The sequence below is a fragment of the Panthera uncia genome (assembly GCF_023721935.1).
Source record: "Panthera uncia isolate 11264 chromosome C1 unlocalized genomic scaffold, Puncia_PCG_1.0 HiC_scaffold_3, whole genome shotgun sequence".
In the NCBI taxonomy this organism is placed as follows: Eukaryota; Metazoa; Chordata; class Mammalia; order Carnivora; family Felidae; genus Panthera; species Panthera uncia.
In genome coordinates, this window is record NW_026057584.1 from 59,630,705 (window position 1) to 59,653,179 (window position 22,475).

The 22,475-nt window shown below is 39.9% G+C and overlaps 1 protein-coding gene across 1 annotated transcript in view; it reads right to left on the minus strand.

Moving 5' to 3' along the window:
• RAPGEF4 (Rap guanine nucleotide exchange factor 4) overlaps positions 1 to 22,475 on the minus strand; it is a 289,328-nt gene that overhangs the window by 199,100 nt on the left and 67,753 nt on the right. The gene's annotated exons all lie outside the window — the stretch shown is intronic.

Here is a 22,475-nt window from a genome sequence, read left to right on the forward strand (position 1 = left end):
AGACACTCAGACACTCTACAACAATGTAAGCTATATTTTATCTCATCTCATTTTATAGATGAGAAAACTAGGGTGTAAACCTCTGTTCAATATCATACAGACAGGAAGCAGTAAAATCTCATTTTGACTCAAGTCTATATGATAGCCAGGCCATGTGTTTTCCACCCTAGAAACTGCCCCATCTACATATTAATGAACTTGCATATTGTACTATATGTTTACAGCTTGACAAGTAATTGAGAAATAATGTTTTATAAAGATCTGAATCACTCCAGCCACACATCACTAATCCAGAGGTCCCTTGTACAGCTCTCCTAATCAATCTGCACAACTAAGACTTGCAAATAAGTCATCTAAGCCACCAAACCAAAGGTGACATTTATTTTACACATGACACTGCTACAAGCATGAAAGCTCCCTTCTTCAAGGTCTATCTACTCTTGCTTCAGACACCATGCTGAAAGGGTGGCTGTGTCGTTTCCCAACACTTCATAGAGAAAAAGCACCCAGGGAAGGCAATAAAGGGGGGTTTGTATAGACAAGAATATTGATTGCTATGAAAAGTGAAAGCTGGGAATTTGGAGCAAGGGGGAAAACAGAAAAACTATAGAATTCTGTAACACAGTGGTGCCATCTAGAGGAGGGGCAAAAACTACACAGCTTAGAAACCCTTGAGGGCTTCTACAAGCCAACAGAAGTACAGAATAAGATCATGAACTTATATAGATGACACAGTCATTATGTAGGAGGAAAAGAAAATGTAATATTTTACCTAAGACAAAATGGGAGAAGTAGAATATGAAGTAATTTATAAAAATTTGTTCCAAAAATATTTTGATGTTTAAAGGAAGAATATTTCCCTTTATTAAAAACCAATCTTTGGACAAGCTTCTCATTTGTTTTTGACAAATAAACACCTTATTTATTTCCAAGGGGATTGCTTGTTTTAAAAGAGGTTTCCAAGCTTTTCTGGAAGAGGAGCTCACTAGCTCTGCTCTGTTGTTTACTAGCACTTTTTAAACACCATTTTAGCTTGCCTCTACAAGTTTTTAATTAAGAGTAGTTCAGTTCCTCTTTCTTCATATTATGGACCCAATCTTAGACACTCCTAGCAATCTCCTCCCCCAAAGTTTTTGGAGCCGTGTCTGCCATTTTCCACTCATGATTATAACCCATTTTTTTTGGAACCATTGACGAGCAATGCATTGGGTAGTTGGGAATGATTAGATCCAGGCATGAAGATGGAATTACTTCATCTCTGCATCCAGGGTTCTTTAGCTCCAACCCTGTAAGACAGTCCCACCAAAAGTATCTGATCTGTAAAAATAATGAGGGACCATGTACTAAAATGGCTAAGCCAGGGGCGCCTGGGTGGCGCAGTCGGTTAAGCGTCCGACTTCAGCTCAGGTCACGATCTCGCGGTCCGTGAGTTCGAGCCCCGCGTCAGGCTCTGGCCTGATGGCTCAGAGCCTGGAGCCTGCTTCCCATTCTGTGTCTCCTTCTCTCTCTGCCCCTCCCCCCTTCATGCTCTGTCTCTCTCTGTCTCAAAAATAAATAATAAAAAATGTTAAAAAAAAAAATGGCTAAGCCATTGATCTGGCCAAGAAAGTATGCGACATAATTTTAAAAGGCATTCTTCCCTTTAGTTTCCCTCACATAGGTAAGGATGAATTATTGCTGGGAACTGCATTTTGTAGTATACACACCTAGCAACTAACTAATTTAGAATCAACCCCCTGGAATAGCATCTTCCCCGTAGAAAAGGATAAAAACATTAAGTGGATAAATTAAAATAATTTCTAAGAGAAGTGACAGACAACAAAATGTCTTTTAAAAAGTTTTGCTTGGGGCGCCTGGGTGGCTCAGTCGGTTAAGCGGCCGACTTCGGCTCAGGTCATGATCTCACGGTCCGTGGGTTCGAGCCCCGCATCGGGCTCTGTGCTGACAGCTCAGAGCCTGGAGCCTGCTTCAGATTCTGTGTCTCCCTCTCTCTGACCCTCCCCCGTTCATGCTCTGTCTCTCTCTGTCTCAAAAATAAATAAATGTTTAAAAAAAAAATAAAAAGTTTTGCTTTATGGTAACATGTCTTTAGGGATGTGTAACTGGGACATAGTTCAAGAGAAAGAGATTAGACGAAAAAAATTAATGAATGAAATGTCTTGAGGAAAAAAATCATGAAGCAAGTCAGAAAATGTCTCTCTAGTCCTAAGTGCCTGGTCACAAAATACATCTTTTTTTTTTTTTTTTTTTTAGTGAAAATTCAGGATTTTTAAAAAATATATATAATTTATTGTAAAGTTGGTTAACATACAGTATATACAGTGTGTTCTTGGTTTTGGGGGTAGATTCCTGTTACACACAACACCCAGTGCTCATCCCAACAAGTGCGCTCCTCAATGCCCATCACCCATTCCTACCTCTCCCCCGCCCCCCCCCCACCCCTCAGTTGGGTGTTCTCTGTATTTAAGAGTCTCAGTTCTCTGTATTTAAGAGTCTCTTATGGTTTGCCTCCCTCCTTCTCTGTTTGTAACTATTTTCCCCCTCCCCTTCCCCCATGGTCTTCTGTTAAGTTTCTCAAGATCCACATATGAGTGAAAACATATGGTATCTGTCCTTCCCTGACTGATTTATTTCACTTAGCATAATACCCTCTGGTTCCATCCACATTGCTGCAAAAATGGCCAGATTTCATTCTTTCTCATTGCCAAATAGTATTCCACTGTATATATAAACCACATCTTCTTTATCCATTCATCAGTTGATGGACATTTAGGCTCTTTCCATAATTTGGCTATTGTTGAAAGCACTACTATAAACATTGGGGTACTTGTGCCTCTATGCATCAGCACTCCTGTATCCTTTGGATAAATTCCTAGTAGTCCTATTGCCGGGTCATAGGGTAGTTCTATTTTTAATTTTTGAGAAACTTCCATACTGTTTTCCAGAGCAGCTGCACCAGTTTGCATTCCCACCAACAATGCAAGAGGGTCCCCATTTCTCCACCTCCTCACCAGCATCTGTTGTTTCCTGAGTTGTTAATTTTATTTTATTTTATTTTTTTTAATTTTTTTTTTCAACGTTTTTTATTTATTTTTGGGACAGAGAGAGACAGAGCATGAACGGGGGAGGGGCAGAGAGAGAGGGAGACACAGAATCGGAAACAGGCTCCAGGCTCCGAGCCATCAGCCCAGAGCCTGACGCGGGGCTCGAACTCACGGACTGCGAGATCGTAACCTGGCTGAAGTCGGACGCTCAACCAACTGCGCCACCCAGGCGCCCCTCCTGAGTTGTTAATTTTAGCCACTCTGACTGGCATAAGGTGATATCTCAATATGCACCTTTAGCAAAATCTTGGAAGACATTTTAAGACATATGGTAAACAGGGACCATGTTTCTTTAATTTACAAAGAGCTCTTATTTTGTTATAAACTGTAGATACAACCCAGTAGACTACTGGACAAAGGATATAAAGTGGCCACTCACAGGAAAAAAAACCTGCCAGGAAATATTTTTTAAAATGTTTTATTTATTCTTGAGAGAGAGAGAGAGAAAGAGAGAGAGAGAGAGAAGAGCATGAGCCAGGGAAGAGCAGAGCGAGAGAGGGACACAGAATCCGAAGCAGGCTCCAGGCTCCGAGCTGTCAGCACAGAGCCCAATGCAGGGCTCGAACTCACAGACCATGAGATCATGACCTGAGCTGAAGTCGAATGCTCAACCGACTGAGCCACCCAGGCGACCCCAGGAAATATTTTTAAAGATGCTTATTAACCTCATTCATGATTAGGTAAACAAAATAATAATAATATACCAATTTTTTTCCTGGAGAAATTTTCAAAATTTGAAATTACACAACGTTAAAATATACAATGTTGGGAGGAGTAGAAATTGGTGCTGACTTTCTGAAGTGTAATTAGAAAATATTCAACTTGGGGCACCTAGGTGGTTCAGTCGGTTAACCATCTGACTTCGGCTCAGGTCATGATCTCACGGTTCATGGGTTCGAGCCCCATGTCAGGCTCTGTGCTGACTGCTCGGGCCTTGGAGCCTGTTTCAGGTTCTGTGTCTCCCTCTGTCTCTGCCCCTCCCCTGCTCGCACTCTGTGTGCGTGTCTCTCTCAAAAATAAACGTTAAAAAAAAATTTTTAATAGAAAATATTCACCTTGTAAATTTCACATAACATCCATATAATACCATTAGTAAGGACTTAGTCCATAAAAGTATATCAAGATATATGTACAAGAATGTCCACTACAAAACTTTTTACAAGAACAAACACCAGCATAACTGTCCGTGAACAGGGGAATAGGTTAAATAAATTATGGTAATCCGGCCAATGAAAAACTCTGTAGCATAATGTGGCTAACCTGAATGCACTGAGACAGAAGGGTATCTAAGATCCACTAAGTGGGAAAAAAGCAAGATATAGATAATATGAATGATGTAATCTCATTTATGGAAGTGTATAGTTTAAATGTTTAACTATAAATACCATTATATAGTTATTGTTCATAACAAAACACCCCGAAACTTAGTGGTTTAAGACCAGGACTATTTATTGTTTCTCAGATTCTGTGGGTTTCCTGAGCAGTTCTTCTGTTGGTATCACCTGGGCTTACTCAGATGGCTGCAGCCAGCTGGAAGTAGGTTGGGACTGAAGGCACTCTCTCCTCTGGGCCCTCAACTGGTATGGCTGAAATGACTGGAATGGACCACATGGTTCTTCCTCTCAGTATCTTCACATAATGGAGGAAGTGCTCCCCATGGGCAAGAATAAAACCACAAGGTCTCTGTAGGCCAACACTCAAAGTCAAACACAGACCTTCCCATAGCATTTCCTCAGTGAAAGCACATCTCGGGGCTAATCTGGATTCAAGAGGAGGAAAGCAGACTCCAACTCTTGGTTGGGAAAATGAATTTGGCCAAATTTGTGGCCATATTTAATCTACCATTCTATATATGTACATATCTACCTATCTATAGCTATATCTATCTGAAATGGTACCAAAGAAGCAATTAAAATAATTTCCTCTCAGGAGCGGAGCTGGGAATGTGAGCAGCAAAGGAAAAGTAAGAAAATAATTTTCAGTTAATGCATTTCTATCCTCGGGGCTGGCTTCATGGGCATGAGACCTGTGCAAATGCTCAAGGACTCTAAGCCCTTGGTGTAATTCTCTGCTATCACCATCTTGACATTCTTAGTGTTTATCTTTGAACTTGGGTTTTATAACTGAAGTACAATGGGACAGTGGAATATGTATGTGAGCAGAGACAGTACAATGTGCATGTCCACTGTTCACTGACATCCCTTTCACATAGCATTCACAAGAGAATTCTCTGCCTCATGAGAACAGAATTCCGGTCCACCCGTGAGGCATGGGAGTTCAACACAACTCAAGTACACAGTACACATGTTATATCTTCCAATGAGCAAATCCAGGTGCTGACAGCCCCAGAAGCCTCATTTTCTACTCTAATCAGATCTTCCTTTGAACACAGAAAGAGTGCAATGGTATTGACAAAGGAACTCTATCATATCCTTTCTTATTCATGTTACTTCCCTGTATGAGCCAACCACTTACACTGAAAATAATGACACAGAGGGAAAGGAAAGCTAGGGCAACCCATAGTTCCTTTTCCTGAGTCCTGCCTTAGTGATCTGTCAGCTGAAGCTAGAGGGTGTGGGTAGAAGGTGTGTGCATCAAGAACTGAAATAAAAACAGCTGAATTAGTTTTGTACATGGTTTCTATTGTTCTGGTAAGAATATAATACATATGCACATACAAGCCAGGAAATAGAAATTATTTGGTAATCCCACATACAAGTTAAATATCCTTATATTTGCATTTAAAACTGGCATTGCACCATAGAAAGAAAAACAGAAAATTTGTGCTAATAATATTTTTTCTTTACTTTGAACATTAAATAGCAAATAAGAAACATAAGGAGTTGAGATAGAAAATGCAGGAGAAAGGAAAATGCTTTCTATTTTAGACCTCTAGTGACACTTTCTTCCTGTGGGAAAAATAAGGAATGTTACATTTTTATTTTGCGCTAGGCCCCACCAATTTGTTGTCAATTTTGTCTATACTGTTTGAGTTTGTATATATAGGTCCTGCTTTTTTACATTAAAAAATAGGTTTCTTTTTATCATATCCCATACCCTCTTTAATTTTACATTTAAGTTTTATGAGCTTTATGCTACCCATTACATCACATCAACATAGATTTGGGTTTTTTTTTAAGTTATTAAAAAATAATATCCAGGAAACTGATAAGAAGACAGGTACCCAAAAAAGAAACATTTTTATTAAACAAAGGCAATATTTCATATTATAATTCCTGCTCTCTTTTGTGGGCAAACATTCTCCCTGATTTATAGCACTGAAACCATAGTCAGCACAATGAAATTAAGCAAGAATAATATGTCAGATTAAAAAAAAAAACAAATCCAATTTTATGAACTCAATTCATGACAGCTGCACTATCAACCTAAATATTTATTCTCTCAAGGGCCATAGATGCAAGGTCATCTACACCACAAGGGATGCTTGTCTTGATTGGTACATATACATCAACTCAGGAAATGTAAAAGATATGAGGAAGTTATTTACAGGGACAACTTCTTGGAAAATTAATGCCAAAAGAATTCCCCATGTTTTATTTATTAGCATGGCATCAATGTGATATCCCATAGCTTTGATGATTAAACACCTCTATTCAAATTTAAGGAGGTGTTATTTCTTTATTTACTTCTTATACTCTCAATATTACTAATCATGTATATTACTTTGAATTTTCCACAAACTTATTAGTTTGTAATAACTAAAAATTAAAATGAATTATATTACAAAAACTCCTACATGCTTGGATAGAATTTTCTCTCTGAAACATAGCCACATTTTGTAATAACGTTCTCAGATTTACAACATCACACCATGCTGACAGGAGATCCAAGTTGTTGGAATTTAGATAAATAGTAAAGGATAGGTATGTTAGAGTCAAGCTGTGTGAAGATTGTGATTCAAAATGTCTTTTAGAAATTTTAAGACTTCTTTCTTTTCTCAAGAGGTTGAGAAAAAGAGTCAAATGTAAGATTTGGAAGTCATTCCCAATAATCAGTCAAAGAGAATATTCTGCACAAAATATTCTACAGAAGAAGCCAGCTCCCTTCTGGCAAGTGAGCTAGTGGTTAGGGCTGGGGTGAGAGAAAGGCATGTTTTTCATTACATATTCTGTTGTACTTTTTGAATTTTTACCGAGTGTATGCATTACCTGGTTTCAATAAGTTAAATTTCTTTAAATAAAAAACAAAGACAGCTATTGCTTTGCATAATGGGCCATGCTCTAGCTAATTTTTAAAAGTACCATTGTCTAAAGGTATCCAGTTAGCATTGTGGGCATTATTACATGTGGATGGTTTTGGGGGAGAGGTATGGAACAGAAATACAAAACCACACTTCCATGAAAACTTATTAAAGTTCAATAATTTTGGAACTGGATACAAAATACTCAAATGTGCTCTATTTAGAGAAGCGATGGATCCATAAATTAGAAGTATTTATTTTAAAACAGGCTTTGGTAGAACCTCTTTACTGCAAAGCATTTCTGTTTTGAGGCTGGAACTTGGCATTTTTCCTAATGATTTCTTTTCACTACAAGATGAGTTTCTGGATACCAATATCTCAGCCTGAAAGCCACAATGAAAATTATTTCTATCATCTCCATTCTCACATCACAAATTCTGTAAAGATTTGTCGAGAGTAAATGTTCTCCCACATAAAGTGTTACTCTCCCACATAAAGGGAGAATAGGCTATATAGTCTGATCTGTATCCCAATTCTATAGAAAATGGTCCCTAATCTTGTGGGGGTCAACAGAGCCCTTTCAGATTAGGATGAAAGCTCTGGACCCTCTTTTCAGAAAATGCACACAAATAAAAATTATTAGACATTTGCAGGTTTCTCATAGCTGATCTGTGAACTACCCAGAGCTCATGAAACCTGGATTAGAGTCCCCTGTTGTGGACCAATCCTCTTTTCTGACACTACATATAAACCTATTGGCCAATGGATAAATTGGTTAACTAAATGGATAACTAAGTAAGTTATCCGATTACTATAGGGCAAAATGCTAATATTGGGTCTAATCCTGAATTCTTCCTAAGTAAAAAAAAAAAAAAGAAAAGAAAAGAAAACAGTCTCTTTTTATATCAAAAGCTCCCATAACTGATTTCTGGATACTTAAACTATATTCTTGAGACTAAGCTGGTAATAACTTATGACTACAAAACTAACACACGTGAAAAGATAAGAATGACTTCTGGCACTTAGTTGGTGGTTGATAAAATTCATCTTTTATTGGTAGTTATTACTCAAATACAAATACCCACCATGTGAATGTAAAATCCAAATGACCACAGTGATTTTTAATCAGATCTGGTCTTAGATCATGTCATGGATTACCACAAATGGGATGCTCTAAGGGGCTCACCTTCCTTCTCCATCAGATGAGAGAAGACTCTGCCAAGTCCCACAGGAACACAAGATAAAAAAGAGTGACATGGAATGTTCTGTGCCTTCTGTGACCCAAGAACCCAGGCCTAATGGCTACTAGGAACCCTGGCTACACCAGCATCAGCAGAGCCCCCACTGAAAACCCCAACTGATAAAGATCTGTAGGCCTCCAAATCTGGCAGAAAACAAATGTATCCCCAGAGTGTATCTATTAACAGTCCTTAGTTTCCTCTGTCATTTTGTTTGTTTGTTTATTTGGAGTGAGTGAGAGAGAGAGCACAAGGTGGGGAGGGACAGAGAGAGAGAAGGAGAATTCCAAGCAGGCTCCGCGCTGTCAGCACATAGCCCAACACGGGCTCAATTCCACAAATCGTGAGATCATGACCTGAGCCAAAATCAAGAGTCGGTCACCTAACTGACTGAACTACCCAGGCACCCCTGTCTGAGTCAGTTTTGAAGCAACACTTGGCCTCTCACTTGGGGCTCTGTCAGCCCCAGGACCTCTCAGCTTCTAGGATTCTTGGTCTATTTGGAGGAACAACAGTGCTCTGGGCCGCCATTTTCCCTGAATCTTAACAATCCCATGTTTAGCCTTCCTATCCCCATCCCCTCACCTGATCTCAACCTGTCTTTCTTAAGTCATTTTCTTTTTCATCATCTGGATCCTCATCCCCTCAAGAGGAAACACAGCCTCCTCTTGGCTTTTCATTCACAGACAGACCTGGTTTACAACACGAACTGCCAAGAGGTAACACCTACGTGAAAGGGTTGCTGTCATTCCTTCCTGCCGTTGTTCACCTGACCGGGAGGAGACGGGGGCAGGTTAGGGGAGACAGCAGCTGGGTTGTATCATGGGACAGGTGGAGAAAGAAGGGAAAGTACAGCAGAGATGGGGAAGGCACATGCAGGTGCGGGAGTGAGCAGGAGTCTGCTCAGGGATGTTTCACTGACGATCTGCCGTTCAGTTCTCTGGGTTAACACTTCTGGGCTTGTTACGTGTTTTTGCTCCAGGCAGCAAGCAGGCACAATGCTGGTGTCCAGAAGAGCAGGCAGACGGCCTCGGAGAGGGGACAGAAGGAGATAAAAACCCTGTGCCGTTCTCAGGAAAGGCTAGGTGGCTCTGATAGGCTCGTCTCTCCATAAAGAACCTGAGGATGAGACAAGCCCACCCTGGAACTGGGAGGGTTATGGTGACCCCTCCTCCGTGTTCCACGGAAGCGGACATGTTCCCAGTAGCACTTACATCCTCTGCTTGTGCCTGGGGGCACCTTGCTGTCAGTAACCTTCCTGTCACCCTTAGGATGACAAGACACACAAGGAGACTTTCTCTCAAAATGGTTCTGACTCTCCCTGGCAGCCACCCTCCTCTTCCCCCACTTCCAGCCCCTACATGCCGCTCTGCTATAACTCATATCATCAGATTTTAAAATTTATTTTCATATATTTATCTTCATTAGACCGTGAGCTCCTTGAGGGTCACATGCTATTTATGTCTGTGTGCCCAGTGCCTAGCACAGCACCTGGCACTTCGTGGATGCCCAACTAGTGCGTGCTGATAAGACTTAGGTTGATAAGAATATCTGTATAAATTAACAGAGGCAATACGGCTGGAAAAGGATGTACGGCCACATTTAGAAAATTTTGGGTGCCAACGTAGATGGTTTAAACAATGTCCCTGGGCAGCAGAGACCGCAGCACTAGGGGTCTGAGCAGGCACGTGTATATCTGAACTCCTCCATCTGAATCCATCCATCTCTACCTCCCACACCATTTACCGGGTGCTTCCTTGGGGCAAAGGGATTGATGGTCTCATATCATTTCTTCCTCGAAACCTTTAGTGATAGGATTACTGTTAACACCTTTTACAAATGAGGAAAGAGGTTTAGGCAATTCAGTAACTTGCCTGAGGACACAGAGCTCCTCACAGGCAGGGCCAGACTATCATCAGAATCTGGCTGATTCCACTCCCTGGTCTTTGAAAACCATGCTGCCTCCCTTACACTGGCTAGACTGAGGAGAGACAAGGGAGGTAACAGTGCTGGTGGGATGGAATTGAAGAGAAAGAGATAAACATACAATTGATTATAAAATGAGGCTGGCTGGGACAGGGAGAACCAAGGGGGGGAACTCAACCTGAAATAGTGAAGTAAACTTGGTATTTCCTACTAGTCTTTTTTTCACTTTTTCTGAATGTTTAAAAGTTTGAATAAAAAGTTGGAGGGGAAAAAAGGTAAGTCTGACATTTCAGACGTAAGAGAAGTCTGAAGAAGAGGCTAAGATGAGGGAGAAGAAAGTATAAAGCCACAGGCAGAAAGCAAGAAAGAGAATTTCAGGAAGATGAATTGCCAACTCTGTTAAAACTTCTCTAAAAATTTCTTAACAATGTCAGGACTCATAATAGTTTAGACTGTTACCCACGTGCTTGCAATTATTACTATTGGGAAGTCATGTAATGATTCTAATTTATTAATTTTATTTTATTAATTATCATCTCATTAAATATGCCATCTGCTATGTACAATGAAACCTTTGGTAATTAAGGGAAGAAAATGTTGATGGAAGCAGTGTGATCCACAGTAGTTTTCAGAGAACTAACATTTTTCAAGCTATTTAGAAACTTCATAATTTTCGATAAGTAAATCCTTTTTACAGTGTTGTTCACAAAGTGGTATATATTCCTAAGTAGGTGGATCTCTTATTAAATGCCATATCTGATCATTTTACTACATTTCCCCTTTCCAAGTTCTGCTGTGCTTTTTAACAGGGATTAGAAACAAGTTATTATAGAGATGTTTTCTCCATTTCAGTACATTTGTACGAGGAAATTTATTTTTCTAATTTTTTTAATGTTTTTTTATTTTTGAGGGGAGGGGGTCAGCAGGGGAAGGGCAGAGAGAGAGGGAGACACAGAATCCAAAGTGGGCTCCAGGCTCCAAGCTGTCAGCACAGAGCCCGATGTGGGGCTTGAACTAATGAACCGTGAGATCATGATCTGAGCCAAAGTTGGATGTTTAACCGACTGAGCCACCCACGCACCCCTGTACTAGGCAATTCTATGAATTTTAAACAAAGTGAAACATGGGCAAAAATGCCCTCCAAACAAAGTAAAACCCACAACAAATAGAAAGGCCTAAAACTGAAAAGCCATTTTCATTAACACTTATTGGTAAGAGCTGCGCTTTCCCCAGAACTACTAAAGAGGTAGATACAATTCCGGACAGTGAAGAAGAGAAAACAGTTACAGATGCTCAAAAAAGAGGACTCACTTCACTGACTTCAGGAGATATTCCAATCCCACCCATTTTTCACTCAGACCCAAAGTTTAGAGCAGTGTTTGGGGGGACAGGAGGAAAGTGGGAAAGGGTTTTACCATCAAATCACTGGCATCTTTAAAAAACGCAAGCAGAAGAGTGGTGGAAGAGACACAGGTCATGGTACAAATATCCAGAAAAGAAATCTTAAGAAAATTTTGTTACAGTGCTATAAAATAAGGTCCACATAGGGGTAATAAGAAACAAATGGTGGCAATATATGAATTTGTAAGAGCATTTATAAATGCTTTAAAGCAGTAGAGAGAAGCAATAAAAGAAGTTTTAAAAACTCATTCAATTCATGCAGACAGAACTAAAACACATTATTGCTTATATCATGTGATTTTTCAAATCAGCTACAAATGAAAGATGGTATCTTTATAAAACAAACTTAAAAAATTTTTTTAAGTTTACTTCTTTGAGAGACAGACACAGTGTGAGTGGGGGAGGGGCAGAGAAAGAGGGAGGGAGAGAATCCCAAGCAGTCTCTGTGCTACCAGCACAGAGCCTGATGCAGGGTTGGAAATCACAAACCATGAGATCATGACTTGAGAAGAAACCAAGAGCTGGACGCTTAACTGATTGAGCCACCAGGTGCCCCAAACTAAAAACAATTTTTTTTAATGTTTATTTAGAGAGAGAGCACAAGCAGGGGAGGGGCAGAGAGAGAGAGGGAGACACAGAATCCAAAGCAGGCTGCAGGCTCTGAGCTGTCAGCGTGGGGGAGATCATGACCTGAGGTGAAACCAAGAGTTGGACACTTAACTGACTAAGCCACCCACGTGCCCCTAAAAAGGTTTTTAAACAATAAAATAAACTTTTTGTTGGGGACTTAATGGATTTAGAATGTATGTACTTTAAGTTCATGAAAAATGAAAAGTCAGCAGACCAAGATAAAATATTTGCAGGAATTACAACAAAGGATTAATATCTTGATCAAATAAAGCATTCACATAAACTGATAAATAAATGCCAATGTATGGGTGAGTAAATATGATCAGGAAAGAAATATGTAAAGAAAATCTCAACCATCCCAGCAGTAATCAAAGAAACACAATGACAATAACAGTGCCTATTATAATGGAGAAAAATATATAACAGTCATGCTGGCCAAGGCTCAAATAGTCCTGGTGGCAGAAAAAAAAAAAAAAAAAAAAAAAAAAAAAAACTATTGAAAATAAATGTGATCATATTTATCAAGAGACATAAATGTTTCCACACCTTTCAACTTAGTATTCTTTTTCTGGGGATTTATCTTAAAGAAGTGACTCTCAAAGCATATAGTCCAGGGTTGGGTCGGGGATCACAACATTCTCAAGGGGCCCATGAGCTCAAAACTCCCCTCATAATGATGCTATGATATTACTTGGCTTTTTCACTCTCATTCTCCTACAAAGGTACAGTGGAGTTTTCCAGGAGCTACATGATGTGTAACGACCAGACTGCCCTGACAGATAAGAGAATATGTGTTTGTAGGATGGTGGAATTGAAGGAAGGGGGTGGATTTTGCATGTGATTCTCACACTTTCAATAGCCAGACCACACAGGCAACCTCTAATCACAAACCCTTAAATAAAAAATCCCACTCACTGTATCTCTAAAATACTGTTTGCCATTATTACTTAAATCTGACAGAAACCCCAATTTGGAAGTAGAATGTCTATATGAGAGAAGGAAAAATTACACTAGGAGATTTAACACAAACAAGGAATAAACATATTTTTCAATCACAGAGCCTTAGCACAGAGCAAAAATGCCAGGCAGGTAAATGCAGACCCAGATGCAAAGGGGCACAGTACCCACTTACCAAAGCCCACTGCTGGAAGACAGGTTCTCAGCCCTGGGTGCCCAGTACGCCCATCTGGGGAGCTTGAAGAAGCCAGCGACACTCAGGGCCCCTCTTCTAGAGATTCTGGTTTCAGTGTTCTAGACAGGGCCCACATATGGGAAGTTTTAACTAGCTTTCCAGGTAATTCTAATGTGGACCTAGGTTTTAAGAACTACAACTGTAAATGATTAAAGATAACAAAAAGTTCTTGCCTTTCAAATGATATAATTTAATATTTTCCATTCACACAATTTGTGGCTTTGCCTTCTTGAATTTGCAAACCAAAAAGGGAGGAGGGGGGCACTAAATTTTCCAATTCAGAAGGCAACCAATCAAGATTAACTTGGAGCACTCCTGACAGCAAGACAGGATTTAAGTCAAGGTATCTTTATAATACAACTAGGTGGCCCAGAAGCTAGAGAGCTTTCCAAAAAGTCATCTAGCAGAGCTGGATTAAACCAGGAATAGATCAGAATTTCAGGCCAGACCACTCTACCACATCAATAGCCTTTAGGAGGTCTGTCTTGCATTTATTGGTTTGGGCCAGACAGCTCAAAACACTGAGGTTAGTGAGATCAACCACGGCAAGCCTGCAGGAATTCAGAGAGGCTGAGTTGTGACAGGATTTCCTGCTGCTCCTTCCTCGGTGTCAGACACCCTGTCCCAGTGACTGTGCTCTAACCCTCTCCGCGGCAGCCTGGAAACTACACAGGAGTGGAATTTGACCCAATGAGAACAGAAAAGTCCCATGACCACAGGGCTTCCTACACTTAAAGAGCTTAACAATATCCCCTAGTCCATACCACGAGTTCTTTCTGAATCTCAAGTTCTTAAAGTTTCCCCAACTAGAACCGTCTTTGCCCGGGGGACCCATTAAACCTCAGAGCGGATTTCTCCAGATGATGAGTGAACAACAAACAAAACACAAAGCCAGGCATTTGGAAATACAACACATGACACCCTCAGAGGGCAGGCGGACCCCTATTCAAGCTTGCCAGGGCCAATCACAAGGAGAAGGCAGAACACAGCACAAGACAGTGGAGTGAGGAAGCCCTGCCTCTCCTGCGTGCTCAGACCCTTGGGAACAAGCTGCCTTAAATGCTATAATTTGGTGAACTGACCCCAAGCCTTTGGGGATGCTGAAACCCAGCCTTGTTAGCCACATAAGAATTCAGAACCAGATCTCTTTGTCTTCGGATGAAATGATATCCTGGATGGAAATGAATCTCTCCCTCCCTTCCCTCGTATGTCCTCCAGCATGCTGTATCTTTCTTATAGTACTTTCCAGTTTGTCTTACATCAGGATGGCTTGTGTTTGTGCTTGTCTGTCTTCTCCACTAGACTGTAAGCCAGACAGACAGACGTGATACATTTTACACCTCCACAGTGTGGGAACCAAGTACATATGTTTGTTGAATGTGATGGGAGTTTCTTACAGATCAAATTTTCAAAGTGGCATCAATTAACATGGAGTTGAGAAACTCCTTAGAGGCATGCAGTGTGGTAGGTTAGCTAGGGGAGCAATGAGGGCCACTGCAAGACAAAAGTGCGGGGCTTGGGAGGCAGGGAGGGGTCAAAGGCAAGCTGGCAAATGCACGGCCATGGGAGGCATTTGAAAACCTCTGCTCACAGCAACTTCTACAAGATCCCAGTATCCTGTGCACACTCCTGAAATGAACACCCAGAGACGTAAAGAAGCGACGACCACTGCTTACGGCAGGCACACCCTGCCAACAGGTCTACCCGCAGCATCTGGGCATTCCTGGCACCTGCCAGCCAAGCCTTTATCTGTTCCAAACCCCTGATCATCTTCTGAGAAACAGTGAAATCATAGCTTGCGGAGCTGGTCTGACTTCAAGTCATCAATAATGTAATAGAGTTCCCATAAACACTAAGGACTTCATATAGTCTGAGAGCGGCAGGCAAGATACCTACTGGGCGTCCAGGGGATGAAATACCATCACTCTCAATCTGTTTCCTTGCCCCAAATTTATTTTTAATATATGCCATTCAAGCATGTCACCAGATAAATACATACAACATTTAATATTAATGTGATAAATGTAACTGGCTAGTTCTGAACAACTATCTTTGTTTATCTTCTGTAAACATATTTAAGATCTCAGGCTAAACAAACACATCCTTCACAATCAGAAAAAGATGAACCATCACTCCCCTCTCCACACACACACGCACACACACACACACACACACACACACACACACACATCACAAATAAAGATGAAATCAAATTATGTCAGTCCTATTGTACATATTTAGGTCTGGTGGAACATAATTAGAAAAGCCAGAGATGCTTCAGAGTATAATTCTTCAAACCAAAATGCAAACTGTGACATACAATATTTCCCCACTAAAGAATAAAAAAAGATACATTCTGACCTTGTAGAGCATATGTCCTTTTTCTGTCACTCAAAGTTCCCGGACATCCAGTGAATATCTGTCCTTTATTTGGACAACAAAATACACCTTCATGGCCGATAATTCCCTGTTTGTATCTATTAGTGTTCAGAGGATGTCAGTCCACAGAGAGAAACCCGGCGCTGGTCGTTCTCCAGAAAAGCTCAGGCAGCCGAAGGCAATAGGAAAAGACTTCCTGTATACATATATATGTGTATATATTTAACTGTAGTTACCTCCCAGTAACTTCACTCCCTTCCTTTCTGGATTTGAATCATTCCACACTCCATGGAAAAGCTCGAGGACAGAGGAGTAAGACCCTGGCGCAGACATAAGGTCCAAGTCATTGGAGGCTTCCGCTTGGTTTAAAAGAATCACAACTGTGAGGAGAGTCAAGAGAACCAGCCAACAGGATGTGTGTGGCTGGAGTTCCTGGCATGAAATCCTGACTTTCATGTTTATTTTTGGATGTATTTTTCTTAGCCCTTTGATGCAAATTTCTGGCCTGGGAAGTAACACTCCAAAGTTGCCAAAAGTAAGCACAGACTCCCGACTTGGGAGAAATCAGGCCCCTTGGCTCTCAGTTCCAGCTAGTCCTCAGATGAGGGTGTGGGTTCCTGTGCATTAACAGATAGGCATCCCTGTCTGAGGATGGGTTGTGCAGTCTTGCCTCACTGCTCAGGGCCACTAAATACTTACCTGAAATACCGGCCTATGTTGAAAGCCTCCCATTAAAGTGCACGCAAAACAACTTGAAATTGTTTGCATGCTAAAAAAAAAAAAAAAAGAAAAGAAAAGAAAAAAGAAATTGTTTGCATGCTAAACATAGTAATAAAACCATCCAAAGTACTTCTAAGATTTTTATGTTCTGATATTCTGTTTTAAGTATTTGGCTTTAATTTTTCTGACAGCCCAAGACAGACAGGAACATCAAGTCCATTCAAGCAGGGGCAGATGCCTCTGAGAAGTATATTATTCTGATAAGGTTTTTAAAGCGCATCAGCAAAGACTAAGCTGCTGTTATTTCAATAATTCCTATTCTCGTAGTGGCTTGAAAGATTATTAATGGGAAAGGACTCTTTCTACCTGCATAGTCCAAGACAGGCAGTAAATGGAAATAGCTAAAAAGCTTTTCAGGCCCACAACTGCCAACGTATCTGATAGAATCTAGAAATAATACACTCTGAAAACCAGGGAATAGAGACAGATGTAAAAATATTCCTTCGACAATATTCATTACTCTTAGAAATATTCCTGTTTACAAATTCTATTCTTTTCCTAAGATAGAAACATGCACCTATTTCTTTGTTTTACCATTCAGTTTTGTATCTCATAAAGCATGAAATGGATTTTCAGTTACTTAACGATATTTGCTGAGGCCACAGAACATTTGGGGAATAAACTCTCCCATAACAATCATTACATCAGAGCAATGGTTCTCTGTGACATGGGATCCCTCAGTTAGAATAAATTCATAAAATATGCCAAGAAGTTTCTGGGTAACAATTACAGCCAAGAAATCAATTTTATTGTGGCATGGGTCAGACTATAAATTTAAAATACTGCTTTTATTTTTAGACTCTGTAGTTTTATTGCTGTCTTTAAATTTCAAATGACTTATTCATAGACACATATTGTTATGTTGAACATTTTCAAACATGGCTCACAGTGAAGGAAAGCTTTTGGCCAGATGATGTCCATGCAACTGAAACACAGCTAAACAGGAGGTGGCACACAAGTTCAAGGACCTCTCAGTAGTGTCTGTTACGAATCTGATCAAGAATCTATTTCTCTGAACACACCGGACTCACCTCCTCATTCAACTTCAGGTATTGGGAATAGTCTATGTAGAGATGTCAATACATGCTACAAAGCTGAAAGCATCTTCATACAGATATACCATTAGATGGAAAGTCAACAAGAAAACAAAACGAACAAAAAAACAAAAAAAACCCCAAAAACTCTTGTAGTCATTTGTAACCATTGGAAGCCTTCTTATCCTATATGTGCTGCAAAGAAATTCAGGGAATTGGACAGTAAATCAGTTCTTCATTTAGTCCAAGAGCCACCAGCAGTCACACAATCTTGGATCAAATATTAATAACTGGCTTAAAACTCCCAAGTCTACACTTAACTACTCTGCCATTTAACTTCTTCACGGAGGGTATGCAATGCCACAAGTGGAACAAAGTTTAAATTTATGGTTGTCTCAAGCACTGAACGTGACATTCCAAGACTTTTCAATTATTTTCCTTCTGAATGAGATTCAAAAACAGAACTATCTCCTCTCCTCTTCCTTCTCTCCCTCCATCACCTATATACTGCTGAAAAATGAGATGTTTTATACTGTGGTTCACATATTTTATTGAGTTTTAATATCACAGAAGCGTGAGAGGAGGGATGCATTATCAACCAACTCTGAATAAATTTACCATATTCACTTAAGAAAACATGACCTAGTTTTAAGACGGAGCAACCCAATGTTCTCAAATCTGACCATAAATTAGCAACTGAAACATGGAAGGAGAAGAGGGAAGAAAACAGTTTTCATTAGGAAAGACGCAGGATGCAAAGAAAAGCATCAAGATGCTACCTCTGTTATATCTTGGGGAATACTTTTTCTGATGTATTGGTTATTGAATAATGCTCTGGCTACACTTATGGGAATCACTTTTTTAAATACTCTAGGTGTTACCAGCTTGACTTACAACATAATAGACAATATAAAGCAAGAGGTATCCGGGATGAAATTGAATAGGATTTCAAAATCTCACATGTAGGTCTCTGAGTGTGTTCTCTTCCTGCAGAGAGCTGAGGAAACTTGCCTTTGGTCAGGAAAGGAAGCAGGATTCCCTAGCTTTGTGTTGCCATTAAAGTCCCAAGTGTAAGATTTAAAATAGACTATTTGCTCAGCCTGTTAAAGAGCTACTTTTAGACTGTGCTACCTGGTAGTGGTTATAGATTGTAACTTTCAGAGTGAGAAGAAATAACTCAGAATCCTGTTTTTATCTTTTGTCCCCTTTAAGTGACAAGGGCATACATAGATAAGGAGACAAAGCTAATCAAGGGGGTACTTGACATGCAATGGGCCCAGGATGACTTTCTTCAAAAGTAATTAGTCAAATGAGATGAACATGCAAATTTAGACCCATGATTCAGGTTACCTAGTTCTTACTATCCCTAACCTGTACCCCAACACTGAGTTACTTACCTTGCCAACAAGAGAGTCACTATTATCCAGCTTACCTTTCTGCTGCCTTCTTCCTGCCACCTTACAGTTCGATGAGGCTCCTACCTGAATCCTTCCCTACATAATGCTTTCCTTTTAATGCTTGGCTTGCAGATCTCACTCAGATTTCAGCTGACAGTATGAGTTTGGGTTTTAATTTTGCTAATGGGTATTATTTACTGGTGTAATAGATGGCTGAGTTATAAACTCCATTATCTAACATAAACAAGGAATAGGTATTCTGAATATCAGATATTTTGCTAGCAGATTAGTGCCATATGTGTCCTCAATGGATCCCTCAAATTTAAATAGAAATAACATTTAATTATAATGATTTTTATACTCTGAAATACTATTACGACTTGGTAGCTTATTTTCTGTGTTCTCCAAGTAAAACAGAAGTCCTCCTGGAGAGAGGAAGCTCTGTCAGTCTTGTTTGTTGCTGCATCTATACCTGATAGGAGATACTCAATGAGTATTTGTTAAAAAACGACTGGTAGAGGGGCACCTGGGTGGCTCAGTCGGTTAAGAGTCCCACTTCAGCTCAGGTCATGATCTCACAGTTTGTGAGTTTAGGTCCTGCATCGGGCTCTGTGCTGACAGCTCAGAGCCTGGAGCCTTCAGATTCTGTGTCTTCCTCTCTCTCTGCCCCTCCCCCACTCATGCGCTGTCTCTCCATCTCTCAAAAATAAATAAATGTTGAAAAAATTTTAAAAAAACAAATGGTAGAATAAACAAGTCAATCTTTTTTATTTAGAAAGTAATTTAGAATTTTACAACTTCTTAGGATTATCATGTACTATATATATAATGCACAATTGTGCCCATTAATAAAGTTCTGATTAACATGGATTGGTAGATGATGGAGTTTCTCGAATTTCCATTTTAGCCTGTTAAAATGCTGATTGAGCATGTAATTTGCACTCTGAACTTAGTTACGTGAACAGGCAAATAAAATGAAGTATGCGACTAATCTCTTACTCCCTATGAGGTTCCAGTCCCCCACCTGTAAAATAAGAAGTCAGACAAAAACTCTGTCCATTCTTTTCAGCTCAATTAACTCACTGGCAGGGGACATCAGAAATCTGCACTGAGGTTACACTCTAAGGGTTGGATCCACTGAGCTGCAGAATCATGTGGCAAGGTTGGGGATACCAAAGCCACCTTCAATATCAATACCCCCATTTAATAATTTTCCTTTAAGGGAAATATCTGTGGAAAATAGTACTAAGATGTACTCAACTGAAGTCTACCGACACACTCAAACTAATAACACTAATGCATCACCGATAGTAAAGCCTCCAGACATGATGAACTTCCTGATGTACTTATTATCACCTTTGAAGCTTTCTGGACAAAAATGTTTGATCTGATCTAATCAAGCTTTTAGCTCTAACTTCCTTTTATAGAAAACCCTGGAACAGGGGTACAAAAAGATACCATGAGAAAATAATCAAACAAATATTGAATTTGGGAGAAACTAACCCAGCCTTTTTAACAAGCCAATGCCATGGAAAGGATGAGAGAGACAGAGAGAGGAAAGAAGGGAGAGAGGGAGGGTGGAAGGGAGGCGGGGGGAGAGAACAGGAGAGACAGGAGGAGTGGGGGGGAGAGAGAGAGGGACAGAGACAGAGAGTCAGATACAATAACCAAATGTAAGACGTGGTTCTTTATTTGAACCTGGTTTGAAATATAACAGATATAAAAGATATTTGTTGAATATTTATTAATGGGTATTTATGGGGAAATCTGAACCGTGGACTGGATATTAGATATTAGGATGTTATCTTTAGTACTGTAAGTGAAATAATGGTATTATGGGTATGTGGCAGGATATTCTATTTTTCTTAGGATTATGCTGAATATTTATGATGAAATGTCATAATGTCTGTCATTTACATTAAAGTGGTTCAGCAAAAAAAAAAAAAAAAAAAGACAAAGATGGAGCAAATATGGCTATATGTCAGCAACTGCCAAACTAAGTGGGGGGTGTATGGGTGTTCACTGTATTATCCTTTCTGATTTTCTGTATGTTTGAAAATTTTTCTAATAATAATAAGTTTTTCAAAAATGTTCACAGGTAGCTACTTCTCAGGAACTTCCTTCACAATACTGAGGGCTCCTAATTAAAATAAAATTTTAAATATTTCCACAAACTATCCTCGATGAGCAACTTGAAAAAGTCATAACAGACAAAAGCAGTTATAATGACATACATCACAGGTGGAAATCATTTTTGTTCTTAAGCCAGTTTTCCAAATTTTCTTTTTTGGGAAAGACTTTTTCAGTTTACCTTTTAAAAATGAAAGATCCAAAAAAAAAAAAAGGCTTATTTGCCTCAAGCTTGGTCCCTTTTAATTGACAGAAAACCTCTCCACACACACCTCATGCAAACCTACTTCAGCTTTGCCTTCCTAAAACTAGCTTTTGTCTCTGAACTTTACAGAGCAGTTGGAGCTCTTTAATATTTTCTAAGAGGAACATTTCAAACAAGCAACCCCGCAATTTATTCACTACTGCCAAGAATAAAAGTAACAGGTTTTACCACCAAGGCCTTCCAAGGCTTTGCAGGACTTTTAAGGCAAAGCATCACTCATTCACCTGCAGGTTTGCTCCCTTAATGCATCTGTCATTTGTTTGGCTCTGGAGGAAACTATTTGATTACACAAAATTCTTTTAAGATCAAGTTTAAAATCTTAGCCACACCGGGACAAGTTGCAAAGCCTGCCAGCTCGATGGGTTAACACTTGGACATACTGAGCCAAAGACAAAGATAAGGAACAACCACAGGTTAAAATCAGAAGCTTGCAGAACTGAAAAGGAATGAGCGTAAAAGATGCAAGGTTTAGCTGGGCCTTTCTAAGTGCTCCATTTGCCATTACTACATATAAGATGATTTATTCCCCCTACTTCTTGCAAATGAGTGCAATACCCTAAGGGGCGCTGGTAAGCAGTGGTAAATGCAAAAGCCACCAGCACCGGTCACATCCATCCACCGCTGTGCCACCAATGCATTCTGAAGTTGGCAAGTAACCAGACATCTTTATGTCCCTCATTTCCCATACCTTATTGCAGGGCACATCATTTTTAAAAGCATTTAAATGAAGCAGATGTTAACCCCATTCATTCCACTTTACCAGGAAACATGTCAATGATGATTTTTAAAATGCAAAAG